This window comes from Saccopteryx bilineata, chromosome 2, assembly GCF_036850765.1.
Source record: "Saccopteryx bilineata isolate mSacBil1 chromosome 2, mSacBil1_pri_phased_curated, whole genome shotgun sequence".
Classification (NCBI taxonomy): domain Eukaryota; kingdom Metazoa; phylum Chordata; class Mammalia; order Chiroptera; family Emballonuridae; genus Saccopteryx; species Saccopteryx bilineata.
This window is the reverse complement of record NC_089491.1, coordinates 27,375,491-27,395,701: the sequence shown is the minus strand read 5'-3', so window position 1 is coordinate 27,395,701 and position 20,211 is coordinate 27,375,491. Positions and strand designations below refer to the sequence as shown.

Below are 20,211 nucleotides of genomic sequence, written 5' to 3'. Positions count from 1 at the left end.
CCTGGCTGGTTGGCTCGGTGGATAGAGTTCCCGTCTGGCCTATGGACATTCCGGGTTCCATTCCCAGTCAAGGCACAGAGTGACCATCTGCTTCTCTCCCTTTCCTTCTCCCACTGGTCTCCCTCTTCACCTACCACAGCCAGCGGTTCGATTGGTTCGATGTCTGCCCAGGCAGCTGAGGATAGCTGGTTGGTCTGAGCACGTTGGCCTCAAGCACTAAAAATATTTCACTACTCAAGCACTGGTTCCAGACTGGGGTTGCTGGGTGGATCCTGGTTGGAAGCATGCAGGAGTCTGTCTTACTATCTTCCTTCCTCTCACTTAAAATCCCAAAATTTTATCTTAAAATATTACTTCTCAATAACTCCATCAAAGAAGCAGAAAATAAAAACCCCCCACAACTTCTGTAAATGTTTATTTTATTGATTTTAGAGAAGGGGGCAAGAACATCAAGCTGTTTCTATATGAGCCCTGACCAGGAATCAAACCCACAACCTCTGTGCTTTGGAAGGACGCTCTAACCAACTGAGATATCCGGCCAGGGTGAGAAGCAGAAAATTTCAAATTAATCAATCTCCTCATTGGCCAAACTCAGGTATTGCTTTTTAGTAAGTAAAAAAAATCTGAAGTTCTCTAACCCAGTGCTGTGACTTTAAAGTTAGTAGTTCATCTTTTTATTCTTAGTATTCAGCTCAGAGTATGTCACACTGATGCTAGACAAATACTGAATGGTTGGGTGACGTTCCACATGAATGAATGTTCGATGTCACAGTAACTAGTTTAATAGAACTGTAAATTTAACTTCTACCTATGGGAAACTTAAAAAAATATTTTAGGACCTTGCTATTGAAACATCTTCTTTGGTATCCAAAGGTATATATACAAAGATTCATACAGAGTAAGTTTGGGATAAGTTATTGCAGTTTCTCTTTCTTTGAGGGCTGTTCAGAATTATGAATCATCCACCTTTGTCTTCTTTAGTCATTTCTCCCTAAGCATGGACAGTAGTCCACTAGTTACATATGTTTGAATATGGGCTATGAGAATATATTGATTTTTCTGTAAGGGATTCGAAAGAAGGTGTGCTAATGACTTCACTTTCTTGATATTTGGAGAGTCCATAATTATCCAATTTGGAGGTTTTTTTAAAAAAAGAGATTTCAAAGATCGAGTAATTTCCAACTTGAGTAAAAGATCTCAAGAATTCAAAAGAAATTTTTTTAAATGCATGACAACTCAAGATTCTCTTGAATTGCAAAGAAAAGGAGTTTTTATAGGCTCCTGCCTATAAAACACCAAGTCCAAGAGGCGTGTCACAATATGGGCTAATAATGTTTAGGGATGAAATGATTAAGACTACTGAGAAAACCATACTCTCTATTCAAATGCTCTTTGTTTTGCTAAAATCATCAGTTTGAGCAGTTTTCTGCTGGGATTTAGGGCTTGGGGTTATAAACTGGACTTTTTTTTTTTTTGGTATAGTTTTCAGGAAGTAGGAGAATTTTTCCTTTTTATATGGATAGGAGGTAAAAATGGAAACAAGGGCATCGGAACACCTATACCCTCTTGTTTCAGTTCAAGTTCTGTCTTTTTAACATAGCCTCCGGTCCAACTCTCCCCTCTTTCCACAATTCCTTCCTGCAGGTGATAGCAGGCCCCTTCCCTCCCATAAACGCTTTTCTTTAAAGGATTTGGGTGCCTCCCTTTCCTAAACCTCTAAAAATCAAAATGATTTATAGACTATCCTTATTCTGCTAGAGTTGGGCGAGTTAGTGGATCATATTTGCATGGGTCATTCTGATTATAGGACTGCACTGTTTCTTGAACTAAAATTGCAAGATTTATTATTCTATTAATGCTCATAAAGTCACTCTTTTGATGAGCCATAATTTCCCTTTATGAGGGATCGGTATGGCACTCACCCATGATAAGGGAGAAGAAAATCCAGATTTCCAACATATTCGTTTTTCCTGGATCATTAATAAAGTCTTGAAATCCCATATGACTTCAGGGGATAATGGTATAGAGTACAGTAACAGAAGGTAAACTTCAGAGTCAACATGTCCCCATGAGACTTCCTTCACATTGTTGGCTTTTACAAAAACATAAGCTTTTCCATTTTAATTTAAAAATTAACCCACAAACTGGGCTTGTATTATCTTTGTGAATATTCTTAGGGAATGAAACAGCAGGAGGTGTGAACTTTTTTTCTGTTTATCTTAATGGTCTGCTAATGGCAAACCATAATTACAGTTCCTTAAGTGCCAAGTTTATCAAGATTTTCACTAAAACCTTCAACCACAGCGCTTTCCTTGACTGACCTAGCTTTTATTTATTCAATCGCTTTGCTATCATTTGAAAGAAAACTGTCCCCCAATAAAAACAAGCAAACAAACAAAAAGCTCACTCCCCAACCACGTTTAATTTCTTTCAATTATTTTAGTTGGACAATCAAAGACACTTCTGACCTTCCCTCCCCCCCCCCCCAAAAAAAAAGCCGAGAAAAAAATACGTATGGGATCAGTAATAGAAATTTTAACCTTCCCCACGTTGAAAAAGCAGGACTATGTGGGAGTTTTGCAGTAGTTTGCATCATGGCTTTGGGAAATGAATGTGCTTCTAAACCAGAAGGTGGTCTTCTAAAGACGATCTTGTATTTGGGATGGAAACTTAGCCGTTGTACTTTTCCCCACAATGCACCCACTTGAGAAGCCCGAAAGCCACCTATCTCCCCATCGGTCTCTGGATCTCCTCGCTGCCTTTGTCCCTTCTAGACGTGGAGGCTTGGAGAGGAGGTTTGGTTTCCAAGGATTGGAGCGTTAGAAGGGCGGGGCCATCTCCAAGTCCATCTCCCCTTTTTGTCCTCTCCTCCTGGGACGGGAGGGAGGAGCCAGGTCCCCCCGCGGCGGGTTCGGGAGCTCCCTATTCCGGTCGCTCGAGGTGAGTGTGCAAGGGCGGCAGCCCGTTTAATTGTAGCGCAGGTTAATTTCTGGAGTTCACCGCACTCGGGCGGCCGGCCGCTTCCCGGGTCTTGGCCAAGAGGGTTTTTACGAGGTCGGAGGCGTGTTGGGGCGCGCTCACGTTCTCGCGAAAGGCTCCTCCCCAGGGCTCGTTCCCCGACTGCGGGCAGCCCGCTGGTGCCCCGGGAGCCTTGGGGGTTTCCTCTGACCTGGTCGTTCCTTCCTCCCTCCTCACGGCCTGGCTCCCTGCGCCCCTGTCCCCCCCCCGGGGAAGGGCGGCCCCCATCTTCTGATTTCCCACCCAAGCCAACCCAGAAGGTACCTCCACGTCGATGAAGATTTTTATCACAACCTCCAAACCCCAGCCGTACGTAATAGGAGCTTTCAACCTGAAATACGATGGTTATTTTCCCGGTGCAGAGAGCTTGACAGAAAAAGTCAGCTTTTTTTATTAAAGACAAAGAGGTAAATTATCAGTCGGGGCACTGAGAGGGACGGCGGAGTCCGGGAGCGTTTCCTCCGGTGGCCACGAGGAATGTACGGGGGGAGCGGCGGCCGGCGCTGACACCCCCGGGGTCCCGTGGGGGAGGAGCTCGGGGCCGAAGGACTTCCCCAAGTCCCCCCGGGCGCCTGGAAGGGGGGAGTCCTCCCAGTTCTGCACAAAGCCAGGATCATCCAGCCCTGAGCAGCCTTCCCGTCCTCCACTCTCCTTTCTTCTCTTCTCTCGGACTCGCGTCTCCCTCCCGCCTCTGCGCTTTCTCCTCCTTGTTCTCTTCTCCCTACTTTTCTCTTCCCTCCCCTCGCCCTTCCTCTCCCTCCCCCCTCCTTTCTTCCCCGCCGCACGCGTCGAGTGTCATTTATTTATTTATTTATCACCCCCACCATCAACACCCTTTTAGGGCTCCCACAGGCTTTTCAATGTGAGTGGGAGGAGAAAAGGGCAGGAAGTGTGGACTCGGACGGGGGGGGGGGGGGTGACATCGTGTCTCTGGGTGATGAGAGATTCTGCCCCAGAATAAACGAGTGGGGCTCTACTTGGAAAATAAGGATTCGGATCTGTTTACGCAGCCCCCGCTATCCGATGGAAACCAGCTCCGCGCGCGTCTCCTCCTCCCCCTGTATTATTGTATGGGTTTATAGGTGCATCTTCCCGGTCTGTTGTGTAGAAGGAGAGGGGAGTTAGTATGAAAGAGGGCAATCTTGCCCTGGGTCCTCCACACCGCGCCTTCACTCCACCGGATGCGCGCTCCCCGATGCAAAGGAATCCGGCAACATCCCCCAATTCAGACGCGGACAAAAGAAACTTTAATTAAGGTCTCTGCCCCGCTCGCTCCGTGTGTCTCTCTCTCCTGAGGCTGTTGATGTTCAACTCGAGGATAAGAGAAATAGAAATGGTGCTACCAGCCCATGCCCTTGAACTTCAATTGCTCCCGACTTGCCGTATTGATTTTTATACTGTAGGCACCCCCGCCCCCTGTCAAATTAAAGCCTTAGGAGATGTTCGACCCGGTGAGAGGTGGGAGAACCTACCCCTTTGCAAAAAGGGATAGGTCAGAACGATTTGGGGGGGAAATTATACTAAATAAAAATTCAAGGTGTGAAAGCGTCATCTCGGCTCTCTCGTCTTCAACACCGTGACACCTTATCATTTAGGAGCGCTTACTTTCCGAGCCTTTAGATGATCAGCCAGAAAGTGCAAAGAACGCGGGGCTGGAGGGTGTAAAGTTATTTAGGTAGGCTTTTTTCTTTTTCTTTTTCCTTTTGGTGCGCCGTCAAAACATTTCACAAGTTAGGAAAAGAAAGTGGTGGTTCCGAGGCTCGGAATGATGGGTTCTCTCCCTCCCCCACCCCTCCCTTTCCATATCAGAAAAGAAATAAAATGCACAATGAGCCTTTATTTCAAGGGAGAAGACTTCAAAATACGTGCCAGTAATGGACAATTTGAGCTTTTCACTGGAGATACTCACACCTCAAGCTGGAAACGGATTAAAAAGCCCCACGTGGTTGATCTGGATTTAGACTTGCAACCTCTAGTTCCCCATGTCTGTTCTTTGCAAAGATTGGCCTCTAGATGGATGCGTGTGAGGGACTCTCTGGGGCTGGGGCTGGGCGCCTGGGGCAGGGCTGACGGTGGGAGCGCTATGAGCCGCGGGGCAGGGTCCTCACTGGGGGGTTTCTCTGCCGGCCGGGGCGGCCGGGCGCCTCCGGGACGCGAGCGCTCACGCCTCAGCCGGCCGCCGCGCTCCTCGCACCGCCTTCTCCGCAGGTCTTTATTCATCTCAGCTCCCTCTTCCCCTTCTCCTCTTTTGCCTCCTTCTCCTCCTCTTCCTCCTCTACCACCACCACCACCTCCTCTCCGCCGCCGCCACCTCCTCTTCTTGAATCTCACTGGCCTGGCTCTGTTGCTCTGAGTGACAAAGACAATGTCCCAGCCTTAACTTTGCAACCACCTTGCCTCCTTCTGGGGTTCAGCGGGGGGGGGTGAGGGGGGGACAGCAGCCGGAGCTTCAGCATCTCCTCCAGCTTCTTCTGCGCTTCTCCTGTTCTTGGACAATTCTTCCCTTTTATCCCCCCAAGCCCTTTCCTCATCTCTTTCTTTCTTTTTTCTTCCTCTCTCCTGCACGTTGTTGTTGTTATTAGAAAGGCTTCGCGCACCCCCTGGTGCTCCGGCGTTTTGTGTGGCAGGAGAAGATTGTCTTCCTTCTCTCTTTCTGTCTTGCTTTCTCTCTCCCTCTGGTTGCTCATTATTCAGAGAGAGACACAGAGGGAGGGAGAGAGAGAGCGCGCGCGAGGGAGAGGGAGGAGAGGAGAGAGAAGAGGAGAGAGAGAGAGAGAGAGGGAGAGGGAGGGAGGGAGAGAGAGGGAGAGAGAGAGAGAGAGACGGATATCTCAGGTCATCTGCAGCTGCAGCGAGTCTGAGGAGCCGAGGAAGGCAGGGAAGATGGCGATCCTCCATTGCTGAGACCCGGCAGAAGCACATGAGACTCCCAAACAACTTCCACAACAATAACCCGAGCAGGAAGAGGAGAAAGAGAAAGAGGATCAGGAGGCGGTGGGGCTGGAGAACCCGAAACACCTCCCGGCGCCGGGACGCTTCTTCTGTAAGTTACTGCAATGAACAGCCACCTCGGGGTGGTCCGGGTGCGCCGGGGAGGAGAGCGCGGGGCGGCGGACGCACAAACGCGCTCATTCATTCGGCCGAGGAGGGTTGGCGGAGCGGGAGGAGAGGAAGTCCCCTGCCTGGACTGGCTGTGGGGAGAGAAGCAGCGAGCGAGAAGAGGAGGAGGAGGAGGGGGAGGAGGGAGAGCGGGAGGGGGAGGAGGAAGAGGAGGAGGAGGAGAAGCCAGGGAGGAAGAGGAGGAGGAAGAGGTGGAGAAGGTGGTGGTGGTGGTGGCAGTGAGGTGGCTGTGCTTTTCCTGCTGGCTGCTCCTTCTGCTGGGGGGAGCGGAACGCTGTGGCTTAATTAATTTCGTGTAGTTCTGTGGAGAGGAGAGAAAATGAAAGATGAGTGAGAAGAGAGCTGGAGGCTTAGGACGGATGCTCCGAGAGTGGGGACAGGAGTAGGGACAGAGAGGGGGGCGGAGGGCGGGAGGCGCGGAGACCTCAACGCGGAGCCAGAGGGAGCGAGCGAGCAAGGGGCCGAGGAGGGAGCGCTCCGAGACGCCCCGACCTGAGCCGGTTGACCTCTTTCTTTCTCTGTCCCTCTCCTTCCTTCACCCCTCTCTGTCTGCCCGTCCCCAGCCCGATGGCAAAGCCGTGCGGATTGGCACCCCCCTCTTCCTCAGGTATTTGGCTCTCTCTCTCTCTCTCTCTCTCTCTCTCTCTCTCTCTCTCTTCTCTCTCCGAAGTTGGGATGCGGGGTCGGGATGTGTCGGGGTGGCTGCTGCTGCTGCTGGTGGTGCTGCTGGTGAGGACAGAGGCGAGGAGCGGGGCGGAGGGGGGCACGGCCGGGGGTGGGGTGGGGGGCGCAGGTCCAGGAGCAGCTGAGGAGCTGTCTCCAGGCTGGGGGTTCAGAAGCGTCTGGTGGAGGAGGACAACGGTTTCTGGAGAGGAGAAGCCATTACACACGCTTGGCTCTCCTCTGAGACAGGGAGAAAAGACGGCAGGGACCTTGGGGGTCGTCTCACTCCTGGTGCAGTTCCCAGGGGTCTGCCCTCTTTCCAGGCACGAGGGGAAGCCGCAGCCGCCCCCATTGGAGCAGCCCCTCTCTTTCCCTTTCTTTATCTCCCGGTCCTCCATTTGCAAGCTGTCTGCTTTGGTTCCAGTCCAGACTCCAAAACACAAAGCTCCTTCTCACGTTCATTCTCCAGGCTTTTCACCATTCCTGAAGGAACCCTCATTTTCTTTTCATTGTAGCTTCTAACCTACAGAGAGGGAGGGAGGCTGCCTGGAGTTTCTTTTATATTCCTCCCCTACCAAAAAAAAAAAAAGAAAAAAGTTTCATTTTTAAGCACGCGCCTGGGATGGGAAAAGACCAACCAGTTGGGGCTTTCTCCCAGGGTCCAGGGGGGCTGTGTCTGAGTGTCTGTGTTGGCTCTTTGGTTTGCTTTGGTTTTGTTTCTGGAGGTGGCTTGCAGGTTTTGGAGGAAGTGGCTAGTTTGGTTGAGGGCTGGGAACTGAGTCAGGTAAGCCCTGTCATGTTGTATGTAACTCCACCAGAAAATGGAGGAGAGCGGGTTTCCAGGAGACAAAGCTGAGATGAGAAGTGTTTATAAAATTATGGATGTCTCCATTTTGAAGCTCTGTTGGTGATGGCTGGAGGAGGAAGCTTGCCTGCCTACTCCTTCTCCCTTTCCTGGGGGAAATCTTGTGGTGGTTCCTCACTGTCTATTCATTATGCAAGGAAATGAGGGGCTTTTAAGGGCTGCTCAGATTTTTCTCCCACCAAAGGAGTGCTTTCACAAGTTACTGGGATGTTTGTTTCCATTTTAAAGTAAACTTTTGGATTTTTTTTTTTCCTTTTGAGTGGACCTGAAGGGTTTTGACCTCTCTCAGGAAAGGCAAGGCAAAGCCTTAAACATTTTCCACTGAGGCCTTCACACAACTTTAAGCTCTTCCAGGTCTCCTGAAAGTCACCAGGAAATGTTATTTCCTCATTGTGAAGACGGTGGTGGCCCTGAGCTGAAATTCTGGAGTTCTGGGGCTGGGTTATCATCATGTGTAGATTAACTGCAGGACTTTATTGTCTGGTTTGGGTTGGTCTCTGGGAAAAAAAAAACCCAAAACTAACAACAAATCCTACAAGATCTCAGAGGAACTCTGACTGACACCAGTTTCTCCAGGGTCAACATTTCTCTTCAGGGTGTTCCATTTGTGTGTCAGGCCTTCTTTGAGTTCCTTTGTTTTCCCCCTTCCTTTCCATTCTGCTGTTTTTCCTGTGTTCTCAAGTACTGTAAGTCTTCACAAATATCACATGTCTTCTTAACAATGTCACTATGGAAACAAAATTATAAAATACCATGTCAGTTGAGAAAACCTATGTCCAGGTATCTTCACCTTTTTAATTGGGAGGAATTTATTAGTCTTATAGGAAGACATTTTGTGAGGATGATTTGAAGAAAGGACCCAGTCCTACCTCAGTCCACACACATTGATTGGAGTTCTTCGCAGATTAGTTCTAGAGAATGCCTGTAATCGATCCAAGTAAAGAACTAAATCCTGAAATGCTTGAAGATTTTATAAAAGCCAACCATGAAGAGGTTGCTTTTCCATTAGGTGAGGTAGCCATCTTGAGGATAAGGGGAGATTTTGGAAGAATTTTAGATGGACTATTGAAGCTAGGTGAGGAGGGCTCCACGGTGATAAAAAGCTTGGAGGAGATTCAGAACGAATTAATATAATGTAAGGAGGCTGATTAGACCTTGTTGTCAACTAAGGAGAAATACAGAAAGGGACTAGCTTCAACAGAAACAAGGAACACAGTGATGAGCGACTTATACCAGCTTTTTTGTTGTTTTGCTTTCTCATTATGGTTAGATGTGTGTGTGTGTGAGGTTCCTTATGTCTACAGTATTTTTGTGCATATTGAAATGGTTTTAGATTCCAGATGCAGTTATATTCTGTTAAGTAGCTGGTAGCAGTGTCATTCAGTAAATGCACAGTGCTGTATGTGACAACATCACATTTTTCAAACCAAACTGTTGTGTCATTAATTGAGGGTTATTGTTCTTCTGAGGGGTGTGAAAGGAGAAGGGGAACCACATGGTTCTTTAGCTGATAATTGTCCCTGGTCAATGAAGTAAAACATTGTTTTTGCAGATGAAGATGTATGGTTTTCAAGATTTTCAGTTGATGTGTGTGCTCATTTAGAAATACTTCTCTTCAGATCTCTGCTTCTTTATTCAAAACCTAGGCCTCTCCAAGAGCGCTTTTAAAATCTTACTTGGAATCATACCTTTTATTATTCACTTTTGAATGCTATCTTTTGATGCCCGTTACTTTTGCCCTGAAGTGGAATGTCATCAGTGTTTTATTTAAATTTGTTAATACATAGAAAGATGCTACATGTTCAAACTCAGAAGTTCAAATGCAATAAAATAAGGAGTTATTTGGGGAAGTAATTACTGGATAATTTTGCCTCTAATTTACCAGATATGTTTATGTAAACGTAAATGCATTTGATCTTGAAGCAAACTTTCATAATATATACTTTTGTTGTTGATACCAAGACCACCACTTAATTATTTATTTTAATGAGGGAAAAATATGATAAACTGGTTGCCAGTCCAGCAGTTTGACACACTACAATTTTTTGCTATGTAACCAAATGTTGTGGTGTCTTTTATAGACAGTGTTAATAGAGTTGAGCTTTCTGGAGGGAAAGAACTAAGTAGCTAAGAGGCATTTTGGAGTTTAGAATTTGTTCTAACTGGTTACTTAAGAGGCCAATGCCATCTCTGATCCCCTTCACCAAGATGGGAAGTACCATAATACTAAACATGTGGTTTCTTGTGTTTTTCTAGACACATACATTTGAAATGGGACAAGTATCTTAGATAAACCATGACGACAGAATTAAAAAATGTCAAATTGAACATTCTCATATGATCCCAAAGCTCAGAGATCCTTTTTGTTTTTGAGGCATCAAGTTGATGAGGCTCCCTATGCAAATTTTTGTCAGAGCTCTAATATATAACCAAGAGAAGGCATTATGGAGAAATATATGTGAGCTATGATGCACACTGTCATTAAAAAAAGATTCCTGTTGGAACTGCATGGTCCATAATATCTCTTTGGGTTTATGGCCATCTAATCCATTGATCACACAGTCCCTGAGGACTTGTTTCTGCCCCCTGCCCTTGGAGTTAAAGACAACTTTTAGATGAAAAATAAATAAATAAACTTTTTATATATAAATATATAAAATCTAATGAGTCTTCCAGAAGACAGTAGGTGAAAAGAAATCCAATTCTGCTAATGGACTTTAGAGTACTTGTGGTCACTTTTCCTGAAAGTGAAGAAAGGTAAAGTTGCCTTGGGAAAGAGTTCTGTTTTCTGTGTGATGGAGTTTAATAGGGTCTAGTCTATCTTGAATTCTTTTCTTGATGTTGGGTTTTTTTTCTGGTTAAAGTACCCTTACTTGCCTTCTTGTGGTGTGTGCCTTTATCAGACCTATAGCTCAGTTCCTCGTGGGACAGAGCATTGACAAACTGTATTGAATGTTTCAAGTTGATGATCAGAGAACAGAGATGCTATTTCACAATGCACACTCATAAACTAGGAGATATATAAATAATGAACTCAAATCGCAGAGGATCTGACAGGAGTGTATAATCAGATGATTGGTACATGGGAACTGAGGAAATTCAAGAGAAGCAGGGGGAAATAATTCCAGGGTTTAATGCTAAAAATTTAATGCACTGGCGTGTGTGTGTGTGTGTGTGTGTGTAGGGCACCCAACCAGCCTCTGTCAGTGTGTGTGTGTGTGTGTGTGTGTGTGTGTGAAGCAAATATCTAGGTAAGGTTCTCATACTTCTGAAGTTCGTGGCTTTGAGAGAAACATGAGCTGGTGACCAATTAATTGATTATGAGAAAATAGAGAAGAGAGGAGATAGTGCTAGAAGAATTCTTTCTCTTGTGTGATATGCCAAGACATCTGGCAGATGTTATGTTGGGCCCTAAGGAATGGACAGTTTAATTTTAGCCCTAGCAAGGAAATGGGAAGTTCTAAGCTCTTTTAATAGCACAAGTCACAAGTCTTAGTTTGGGGAAGGTTGCTTAAAAAAATAAGAAAGGAAAAGAAAGGAAACATTTATTATAATATGAAAGAATTCCTGGGAACACTAAGATGAAACTGAGGTTTTGGGGTGATAGACACAAATATTATTTCCCAAGTAGTTATTAACATAAAAAAAATTATTCCAAAGTTGATGAAGCGGTACACTATAAATGATGAGTATGAAGTATTTAATCTTCACCACTCAGAATTTCTAATTGAGAAACTAGTTGTTCATGCCTTAGAGATCATTGACTTCAAATCTCCCCCTCCCCCTGCATTTTACTGAAGAGGAAACTGGCATCAAGACTTGAAGTGACTTGCCCAAGGTCAGAAAGTTCAGCTGTAACAAAGCCATGCCTAGAACTCAGGTCGGCTGACTCCCAACCCAGTACCCTTTCTGCTGCTCCAGTGCACATGATTGTAGTGGTTTGTGAAACACCAGCTCAAGACACTCTAGTCATACATGAGTGGGGCAGTGGAATTGGTGTTAATTGAATTTAACGTGTTGGGGAACCTTGGGCTGAGCGTGGTTTCATTTATAGAAGTGACACTCCAGAGGCCAGTTTCATTCGTGTGACTGTCAGTCAAGTTTTAGCTATTGGGTTTGTAGCTGTGCTTTTCACTGTCCTCTCCTATAGTTCTGTCACCCAGGGCTTGGGAGTCCTTTGCAAATGCCCTTCTTTGGAAGTTTGTCTCGGTCAATTGCAACTTACAAAAGTGCCCACAATTGGACTCTAAGGAGCTGTTTTGCAACATGGTACAGATTTAAACTGGCTTCTTTCAGAGATGCCATTTTGTAATACTGATGAATGTCCAAGAGTGTGAAATCCAGTCTAAAACAATTCCTGGTGCTTTTCCAGTGTTCTGAACTCATCCAAAAATGTGTCCTCTACATATCTTCCAGGAGCCCAAGTCTTTCTCACAGAACAATGGCTAGCTATTTCCCATTCCCCAATATCCATGCGGTCACCCTTCAAGTGACATTTTTAACAATATGAGCCATATTTAACCATGCGAGAGATGGGTCAGTACTTTAGGAAGGGTGACATGGGCTTCCACTTCTGATTCCTCTTGGACAAGTGAAAGTAATTCTGTCTTGAAGAGCGATGTTTGGAAGTTTCCACATTTTCTAAGCTTCTTCCAAACTAAAGCATAAATTCTTAATCCAGGAGGCAGTCTGGAGAAGGTGCTGGATGTGGGCTTCTGGCAGGAACACAGTTAACGCTATAAACAGTTGAACCTCAGTGTGGCACTCCTCCAAATGAGTTGACTGTCGAAAATAAAATGTTCCAGAAGAACTGGGAGAACAGGAAAGAAGTTAAAACAGCATGGTTTGCATGCCAGTACTAAAGGGGGAAAAAAACTTGGTGGTGGGGGGGTGTCATTGGAGAGAAGATACTCCTAAATTGAACTATCTCCTGGATTCATAAGACCTAAGAGGAGAAGTTTCCAAGTAAGGGAAAATGGGTTTTTACAAATTTAAATTGTGTTTGCAGTTGACTAGGAAGCTCTTTTGAATTTTTTGTCCTCTTGAACTTTGTATCTTGAGAACGGCACATACTGATAAGTAGAAAGTGAATGAGAAGAGCTTTGGATTTACATTTTCTGCTTGGAAATACTATCATAACATGTATCTACTTTCTAAGTGCTCTTGTCCTCAGCAGTTGAAACATACATAAGATTTTTAGTCTTTGTGTGGCTCCAACACAAAGTTGGTTATTTTCAGAGTTTAGAAAGACAAGAGGTGGCTAGAGTGGGTGTGGTGCAAGATGTTACCAGAATGGTCAACTGCAAATGCATTGCTTTTAAAATCTTTCTTTTTATTTTTCTCTTGATTTTTTGAAAGAGAGGAAGGAAGAGAAAGACAGAAAGAGAAACATCGATTTGTTGTTCTATTTGTTTCATTGGTTGGTTCTTGTATGTGTCCTGACCAGGGATCAAACCCGCCACCTGGGCACATCGGGACAATGCTCGCACCAGTTGAACTACTGGGCTGGGGCTGCATTGACTTTTACTTCTGGTGAGCAGATTACTTGGTGTTTTCAAAGCATTCTTGCCTAATTCCTAGCTGGAGACATTTTTTCTCAAGTTATTCTTGGATGGAAGGTTCCTTTTGGTGCCAGGTCATGGGTATTTTGGTATTGATTTTCTTGCTTTCATGTGTTTGCTTGTTTAGTTCATTGCATGTTGCTTCTGGATATTAATAAAATACTTTTGTGATGCTTGTCCACATTGTAACCCCAAATTTCATTCAAAGAGCAGAGCTTGTTCTGGGGGGGGGGTGAAGGGAAGGTTGGTACTTACTTGTTTGTTCAAAAATAAATTCTTGAGATGAAGACTGATAAATTCAGAGAGTTATTTGCCAGGCTTTTGAGTAGACTTTTAACAAAGGTTGTGCAAGGAAGAATCTATTAGGAAAATTCTATTAGGAATCAATGGATCCTGATTTAAATGTTTTAGGATCACTTAGTAAGAAATGAAGCGTTTGACCAAGGTGAGCAAGCAAGGACTTACCGTTGAATTCAGATGCTGAATTCAGATTCGTTCGAGCACAAAAGGAGCTGGAGGCTCAGGCAAGACAACTGTGTCAGAAGTAATTAAGCCCAGGATTTGTGGAGAGGCTTAGCTGCCACAGAGCCCAGCTGGGGAAGGCCATACTCACTCCCTAAGCCCTTGTCTGGCCAGTTGAACCAGAACATGAACTAAGGCCTTCAAATTTTGGAATTCTTCTCTTCCCTGGTCAGATTTAAGAGAGTCAAGTCTTTATTCTTCTGTTTTGCTCGTGTCAGCAGAGTGCTCCTTCTCTTGAGCTGGGAAATGTTGGGGCTGATTCCCTCAGAGGAAACATTCTCCCTTTAACACCGCAAATGTGCCTATAACATGGTACTTATTACTCAGAAAATAATTGTGCAGTGGCACCAAGTGGGATCCTTGAAGGATGTTTGCTGCACAAAGGTTCCAGTACTCACCTGCAGATTAAGAAACAGGCTTCTAAACCATCTCATTTCTATTGCTAATGAAAAGCTTTGCAAGGCACCTGTGAATTAGAGCTCCAGCTGCTATCATGGTAGGGAAAGTTAGGCCTTGAAAGGATACACGGATTAGCTTGTCAGAAAAGCAAACAGTAGCATCAGCACAAGTAGAAAATAGACAGGGTTGTGAAGCTTACAGAAAAGTAGGCTGAAGCATCGCCATAATTAAGTGGTGGAAATTTGCTGGGGAGGAGAGTCGGCTTGGATGGGAGAAGGAAAATAAGAGAGGCAGGGGAGTGATTGACAGGTCAAAATAGAAGAGGTCTGTCCACTGGGAAGGGCCTCCAGGAGGAAGAAACGGCATTGCTTTGAAGAAAACAATAAAGCCGGTGGAAAAAAAGACCTTGTAATTTGGTACCTATTGCATGTGAAATATGAAGACCAGTGCTCGGAGCCACATTCTTTGGTTTGTTCTTATTGTGAAAAATAGAATTGGGCTGGGAAGACAATTTATGTGACTTTGAGGCTACAGATCCAGCTTTTCTGATAGAGGCCAGATGGAAACTTGAAGGAATGGGGTAAGTAGGCTTAGGTGGAGATTTTCCTGGAAAATGAACAAAGTAGAGACTAGAACACAGCAGTAAATAGTTGCATTATTAATGGGCAGAAAATGTGATAGTCCTCTCTAAAGTTATCCATGGAGCTTCTCGACCTGTGCTCCGGGTGTTACAAGAAATGAACCAAGACGTGCTTATTTCAGACGGGAAAGGAGTGGACTGCATCAGCTACCTGGTGTCCAGCTTGGGAAGAAGTCATTTACTTCAGCCTAGTGTCACAAGCTGGTCTGTCAATCCAATTCTGGTGTTTTAAAATCCAAAATAAGGCCTCTGTGGTCCAGAATGTTTAGCCACGCTAATCCCTAATTACATCATCCCTCTGTGTTGTGACCAATTAGTCAGCAATTGAGCATCAATAACTCAGCCCAAATTAGACCTGATCTAGGGGTCCTTCGTGTGGGGTAAAACATTTTGAACGCTGGATGATAGATGGAAGATGGCCACAAATAGAAACCAGCTACAGTTATGTAGAGATTTCAAGAACAAGTATTTATCATCCAGAAACTTTTCTTCAGTGATTTCTCTCTTAAATGATCTTCTCAGAAGACTGTTAATTATTGTTTAGTAATGATCATTGCAAAGGGGCTCCGCATGGGAGAGACACCATTTTCATTTGAATGCCAGAGCTCAGCTGCAAAAACCTCGCCTCTTGCTGCTGTCAGCTGAGTACTGTCTCTTCATCTGTTGGGCAAGAATGTCGCTTGTTAAGAGAATAAATATGATTGCTTCGTCAAAAAAGTCTGGATTTCTCTGTAGAATGAGATTACCACATAGTTCTTCAACAAAATACTCTTTCCCCTCCTGGAGTGACTCATAGGTCATACTAATGCCAGGTAATGTTTGCTTTTGATGCATAATGTGAACCAGGGATTCTTCATATGGTAGACACAAACTGGGGTTTGGGGTGGTCATTCATCCAAGGTCATGGAGCTACGAAATGGGGGAGCCAGAATTCACATGGGGAGGGGGTGAGGGAGCACCTCCTGGCTCTCGGCTAGTGGGAACTGGCCTTGGTTATTACTTAGTATGCTAATAGCTTATGTTCCTGATGGTTTATCTCTTCCAGTTGCTGATGCCAGGAATATATCCTGGTGTTCTGGAAGGAAATCTGAGCATAATGGAAAATTAATTGTAATATATTAGTTAATATGAGAGGTATAACTTACTGTAACAGCTTGACAAAGTGTGTTTAACTGAAGAGGACCCTCTGTGTTCTTCTGAGTTATAGAGGAGATGGTGGTGGTGGGGGAACAGGAGACCATGGAGGAAGAAATTTAGAGAATAAATATTTTTAAATTGTACTGTATCAAGCTCAGTAGTGGAAAGTAATTACATGCATGGATATTTAAAAAGAGCACCTATATATTTTTTTTGTATTTTTCTGAAGCTGGAAACGGGGAGAGACAATCAGACAGACTCCCGCATGCGCCCGACCAGGATCCACCCGGCATGCCCACCAGGGGCGATGCTCTGCCAAGACCAGAGCCACTCTAGCACCTGGGGCAGCGGCCAAGGAGCCATCCCCAGTGCCCGGGCCATCTTTGCTCCAATGGAGCCTTGGCTGTGGGAGGGGAAGAGAGAGACAGAGAGGAAGGAGGGGGGTGTGGAGAAGCAAATGGGCGCTTCTCCTATGTGCCCTGGCCGGGAATCGAACCCTGGTCCCCTGCACGCCAGGCTGACGCTCTACCGCTGAGCCAACCGGCCAGGGCCCAAGAGCACCTGTATTTTATGGCAGAAAGGTAGGCTGTCAGACTTTTTTTTTTTTTAAGTAGAAATGTATCTTCTTTTTGCTTCCTTAGGGCCCCTTTTGAAAATCTCAATGCTCTATATTGATTCTGGTGACTGTAAACACAAGAAAAATTTTAAAAAGCCACACAGACGTGTTTGAAAATTAGTTCCACTATCTAATGGTCATTTGGGGAAAATAGTGCAGATCCTCTTCAAAGGCTGGGTGCAAGTCACCCCCACACCCTTTAGCGATCGCCATGTGCTCTATTTAGATCATGGAGACATGATGAATGTTTTGGTTTTATGTGCCTCTCCCCGAAACATCACAATACAGTAAGGAAGCTGCTGTTCATGGATGACCACAAATGCCCTTAATAGAGTAACAAGCTGTACTAAGGAGGATGGAACAGGTCCAACTATCCCTGTGATGTTCAGGACAGTAGCTTTTCTGTAAGATGGGGAATTGGGCATTAATTGTCGACTAGACTCTTTAACCTCGAAGCAACTAGTGGTGGTTTTACCAAGTCCTCCTTTTGTTATGGAACTGTTCAGGTGGTCTCCTGTCCTCATACAGACTCATACCCAGGTCTTTGTAGGAGGATAAGCCTGTGTCTTGTAAAGAGTACAAGAGGGGGCCACAGAATCACCCATCTTCACTCACCCATCACATTATCTACCAAACTTATAAAAACCATTGTTCTCTTAGATGTGGAGAAAGGTTCAGAAAAAATAACCCCACAGTCGAAGAGAGTAAAAATGAACTATATGGAAGCATGCAGTTCTCCAAATGGAATTTCTCATTTAAGAGCAATTAGGTACTCTGCTCAGTCTTAGGCAGACACTAGTCAGCAGTGCCTAGCCATCTAAGATACCCCCTCAGACCGGTCTGTCTCAAAGACCAGTCCTTAATGTGCTTCTTCAACCTTCCTTTTACTTCTTGGAAGAGAAATCTACCCTGGCTACCCTCAGGGTCTTTGTGGAAAAATGAAAGTCATTTGGATCTTATATCTTTGTATCTGCAGTGATATCCAATTGGGAATAGGACACTGACTTTGAGAAGCCTCTCAATATCAGAGGTGGGGTAGGAGAGGAAACTTCAGAGCATGTTCAATGAGGTAAATGTATCAAGTTTATATACTTAGGACCAGTGGAGGAATACTCCGTTCTACTGAAAAGAAAAGAAAATCAGCTCTTCAAAGACAGATTCCATTGTAATATGAAATAGCACATTGTATTGATCACATTAAGATAGCATGTGTTTAGGAAAGCAGGATTGTATCCAAAACTTGTGTGGAAGTTCTCATCATTTATTCTTCTCCCATGGTTTTGCCTCCAATTAGAAATGTTTGGGGTGGGGGTGGGGTGGCAGAGAAGCGGAAGAGGTATTATCGAAGAACATGTCAGCTGTCCCTGAAATGCATCCCTCCCCCTTGGTGGATTTGAGTGTCTGAGTACCTCACCCATTCTTTTTCTGACCAATGGCTGTAGCTTGTTATTATGAATGAACATCACCTGTAGGTCCTGGAACTAGCAAGTGTTAAATGTTATGTGATTATTAGGAGAAAAACAAGAATATGTAGTCAGTGGGTTTAATTAGGTTGTGATTGCCCGTTGCTGCTTCATGATAATTATATTCATAACCCTGTTTCTAGACGTCAACTACAATTACCGAAATTGACCCCAGCACAGGTGAGGATTAGCGATCTCTTTTGACGCAGCTTCTGAACGGTGGTGAATTTCCAAGGTTCCCAGTATGTTCCTGCTGTCCTTGCTGTCCCCTTTCCCTTCTTGACACCTCTCTTATCTCTTCTCCACTCTAGAGGAAGGGACAGTGGCAATATTATTTTGTCTATGAACATACACATACTGTATAGCTTGTTGTCTACAGAAAAATAAGTTCTTAAGTTTCTGGGAGTCAAATATGACTGAAAAACGTTTATAAGTTAGCAAATGGGAATCTTCAACCCTGAGAATCCAAAATTGTGTTTTCTCCTCAGCACATGAAACCTGCTTAGTAGATATAATGATTCATTTGAATAGATCTTTTACTTTATAAGGCATAGAGTCCTCTGTGTTTAAGATACCAGCTTCTCCTGGGATCATTAAGTCTGAAGAAGACAGAGTGAGAGCTTCTCCCTTGATACGACCCTCCTTTCCCCCAAAATCATGACACTTGCTGCCAGTGTATTCTTGCAGAGAAAGGACACGGCATTGATGGGGACACTGTTTACTGTTTATCTCCCAAATGAAGACGGTGATTTCTAGGAAATATAAACAACCTGTATCAGAAGTGGGCATGTGAGTGTGACACAGTGAATCACTGGGCCAGATTGTCACTTGGCAGCCTTCCTTTTCTGACATGCACATTATATGAGAAAATAATGCACTTTAAATTTGCATACCGTGGCAAAGCTTCAGGGCAGCTGAATTGTCTGCAGAACAACTAGGCATTTGGCTACCATATATTGATATATGGGTGTATATGTGTGTGTGTGCGCATATAAATATTTAAATATATGTATTTTTTTTTCATCTGTGGTTGGGAATCTGTAAGTTGAGGGTTGAGTTAAGTTATATACAGCTTTTTGACTGAAGGTAGTTGCCTGCCCTCCTTTTCAAGGCTCAATCTACGTATATTCTGTCTGGGAGAGGTGCTTTGTTTTTGCGGAAACATCGGGAGCGCAGAGTTCTCGGTGTTTCTGGGTGAACAGGTAGTCTTAGTGCGGAGGTCTTCATTAAGACAGTACCGTGTGCTGGGTGGAGCACACGCCCTTTGGCACTACACAAGCACCGGCTGAAATTTGGCCCTGCCCCTTCCTCACTGTGTGACCTTGAATAAGTCTGGACCTATGATGTCCTAGACCTAGCCAATCAAAAGGGGATGATAATAATGAGAAGCTGTACAATTGACTTGGAACTAAAAAGTACTACGTGAATAAGAGTCCTGGTTCATAATGGGTACTCCAAAAAAAAAAAATGATGTTTTCTTTCTTCTTTGCTGATATGAGGTCAAGATCTTCTTCCAGGGCTTTGCCAAATGTGAATTATTTCATCCCTGCTCTTGAACTTGGAGTTTTGAATCCCACCTGATGAAGGCCGTGTCGCCTGAACTGATGGGCGGTGCTCACTGCTGCTGCTCATTCCAGGTAGACTCTTCCAGATTGCCTGCTTGTCCGTAGACCCCCAGAACTCCGCATCTGACGTGTGTGGGTTCGCTAGGGATATGTGTGAACACCCGAAGGGTGATGCCGTGTCCTCTGGGACATGGCAGCAAGCTCATCCCTACCTTGCAGAATGATCTTTCTGGAGTCTTGTGGGGGAACAGTTTTTTAATCTGTGTGAACTTCTTCCGTGAGCTTTTTGGAAGAAAGATATTACTACTGTTCCTTTTGTCTGGCATCATCCCGGCAAAAATGACTTGTCTAAGGAAATTGTATTTATTGCCATGGAGATACTGGCTCTGCTGTCTTATAAAAAGGTTGGGTGCCTCTTTGTGGCTTCCCTTATTTAGATAGCTTTGAGCCAGTTTGAGGACGGCCCTGTGGCCTTGCTTAGGATTGCTTTGGTCATCTCTGTGCAAATGTTTATTTTAATAGTCCACGTCCACTTGGTCTTACTAATGTACTGTAATATCAGATGCTTTGAGATCTCAGGGGTCAGGAGACTAATTTTAGAATGCCTTAAGGATAGATGATATTTCAAAATGTGGAGTGGTG

General features: G+C 44.7%; 1 protein-coding gene across 6 annotated transcripts in view; it reads left to right on the top strand.

Moving 5' to 3' along the window:
- The first annotated feature begins 2,872 nt into the window (after positions 1 to 2,872).
- ZNF462 (zinc finger protein 462) overlaps positions 2,873 to 20,211 on the top strand; it is a 142,985-nt gene continuing 125,646 nt past the window's right edge. The window contains exon 1 of one of the 6 annotated variants that reach the window (XM_066256589.1): positions 2,873 to 2,940. The gene's annotated coding sequence lies outside the window, so the exon portion shown is untranslated. Of the gene's footprint in view, positions 2,941 to 5,478; positions 6,062 to 6,402; positions 6,746 to 6,814; positions 6,868 to 20,211 lie in introns of those variants that run through there. The other 5 variants (XM_066256588.1, XM_066256593.1, XM_066256594.1 and 2 more) reach the window with 5 other exon arrangements.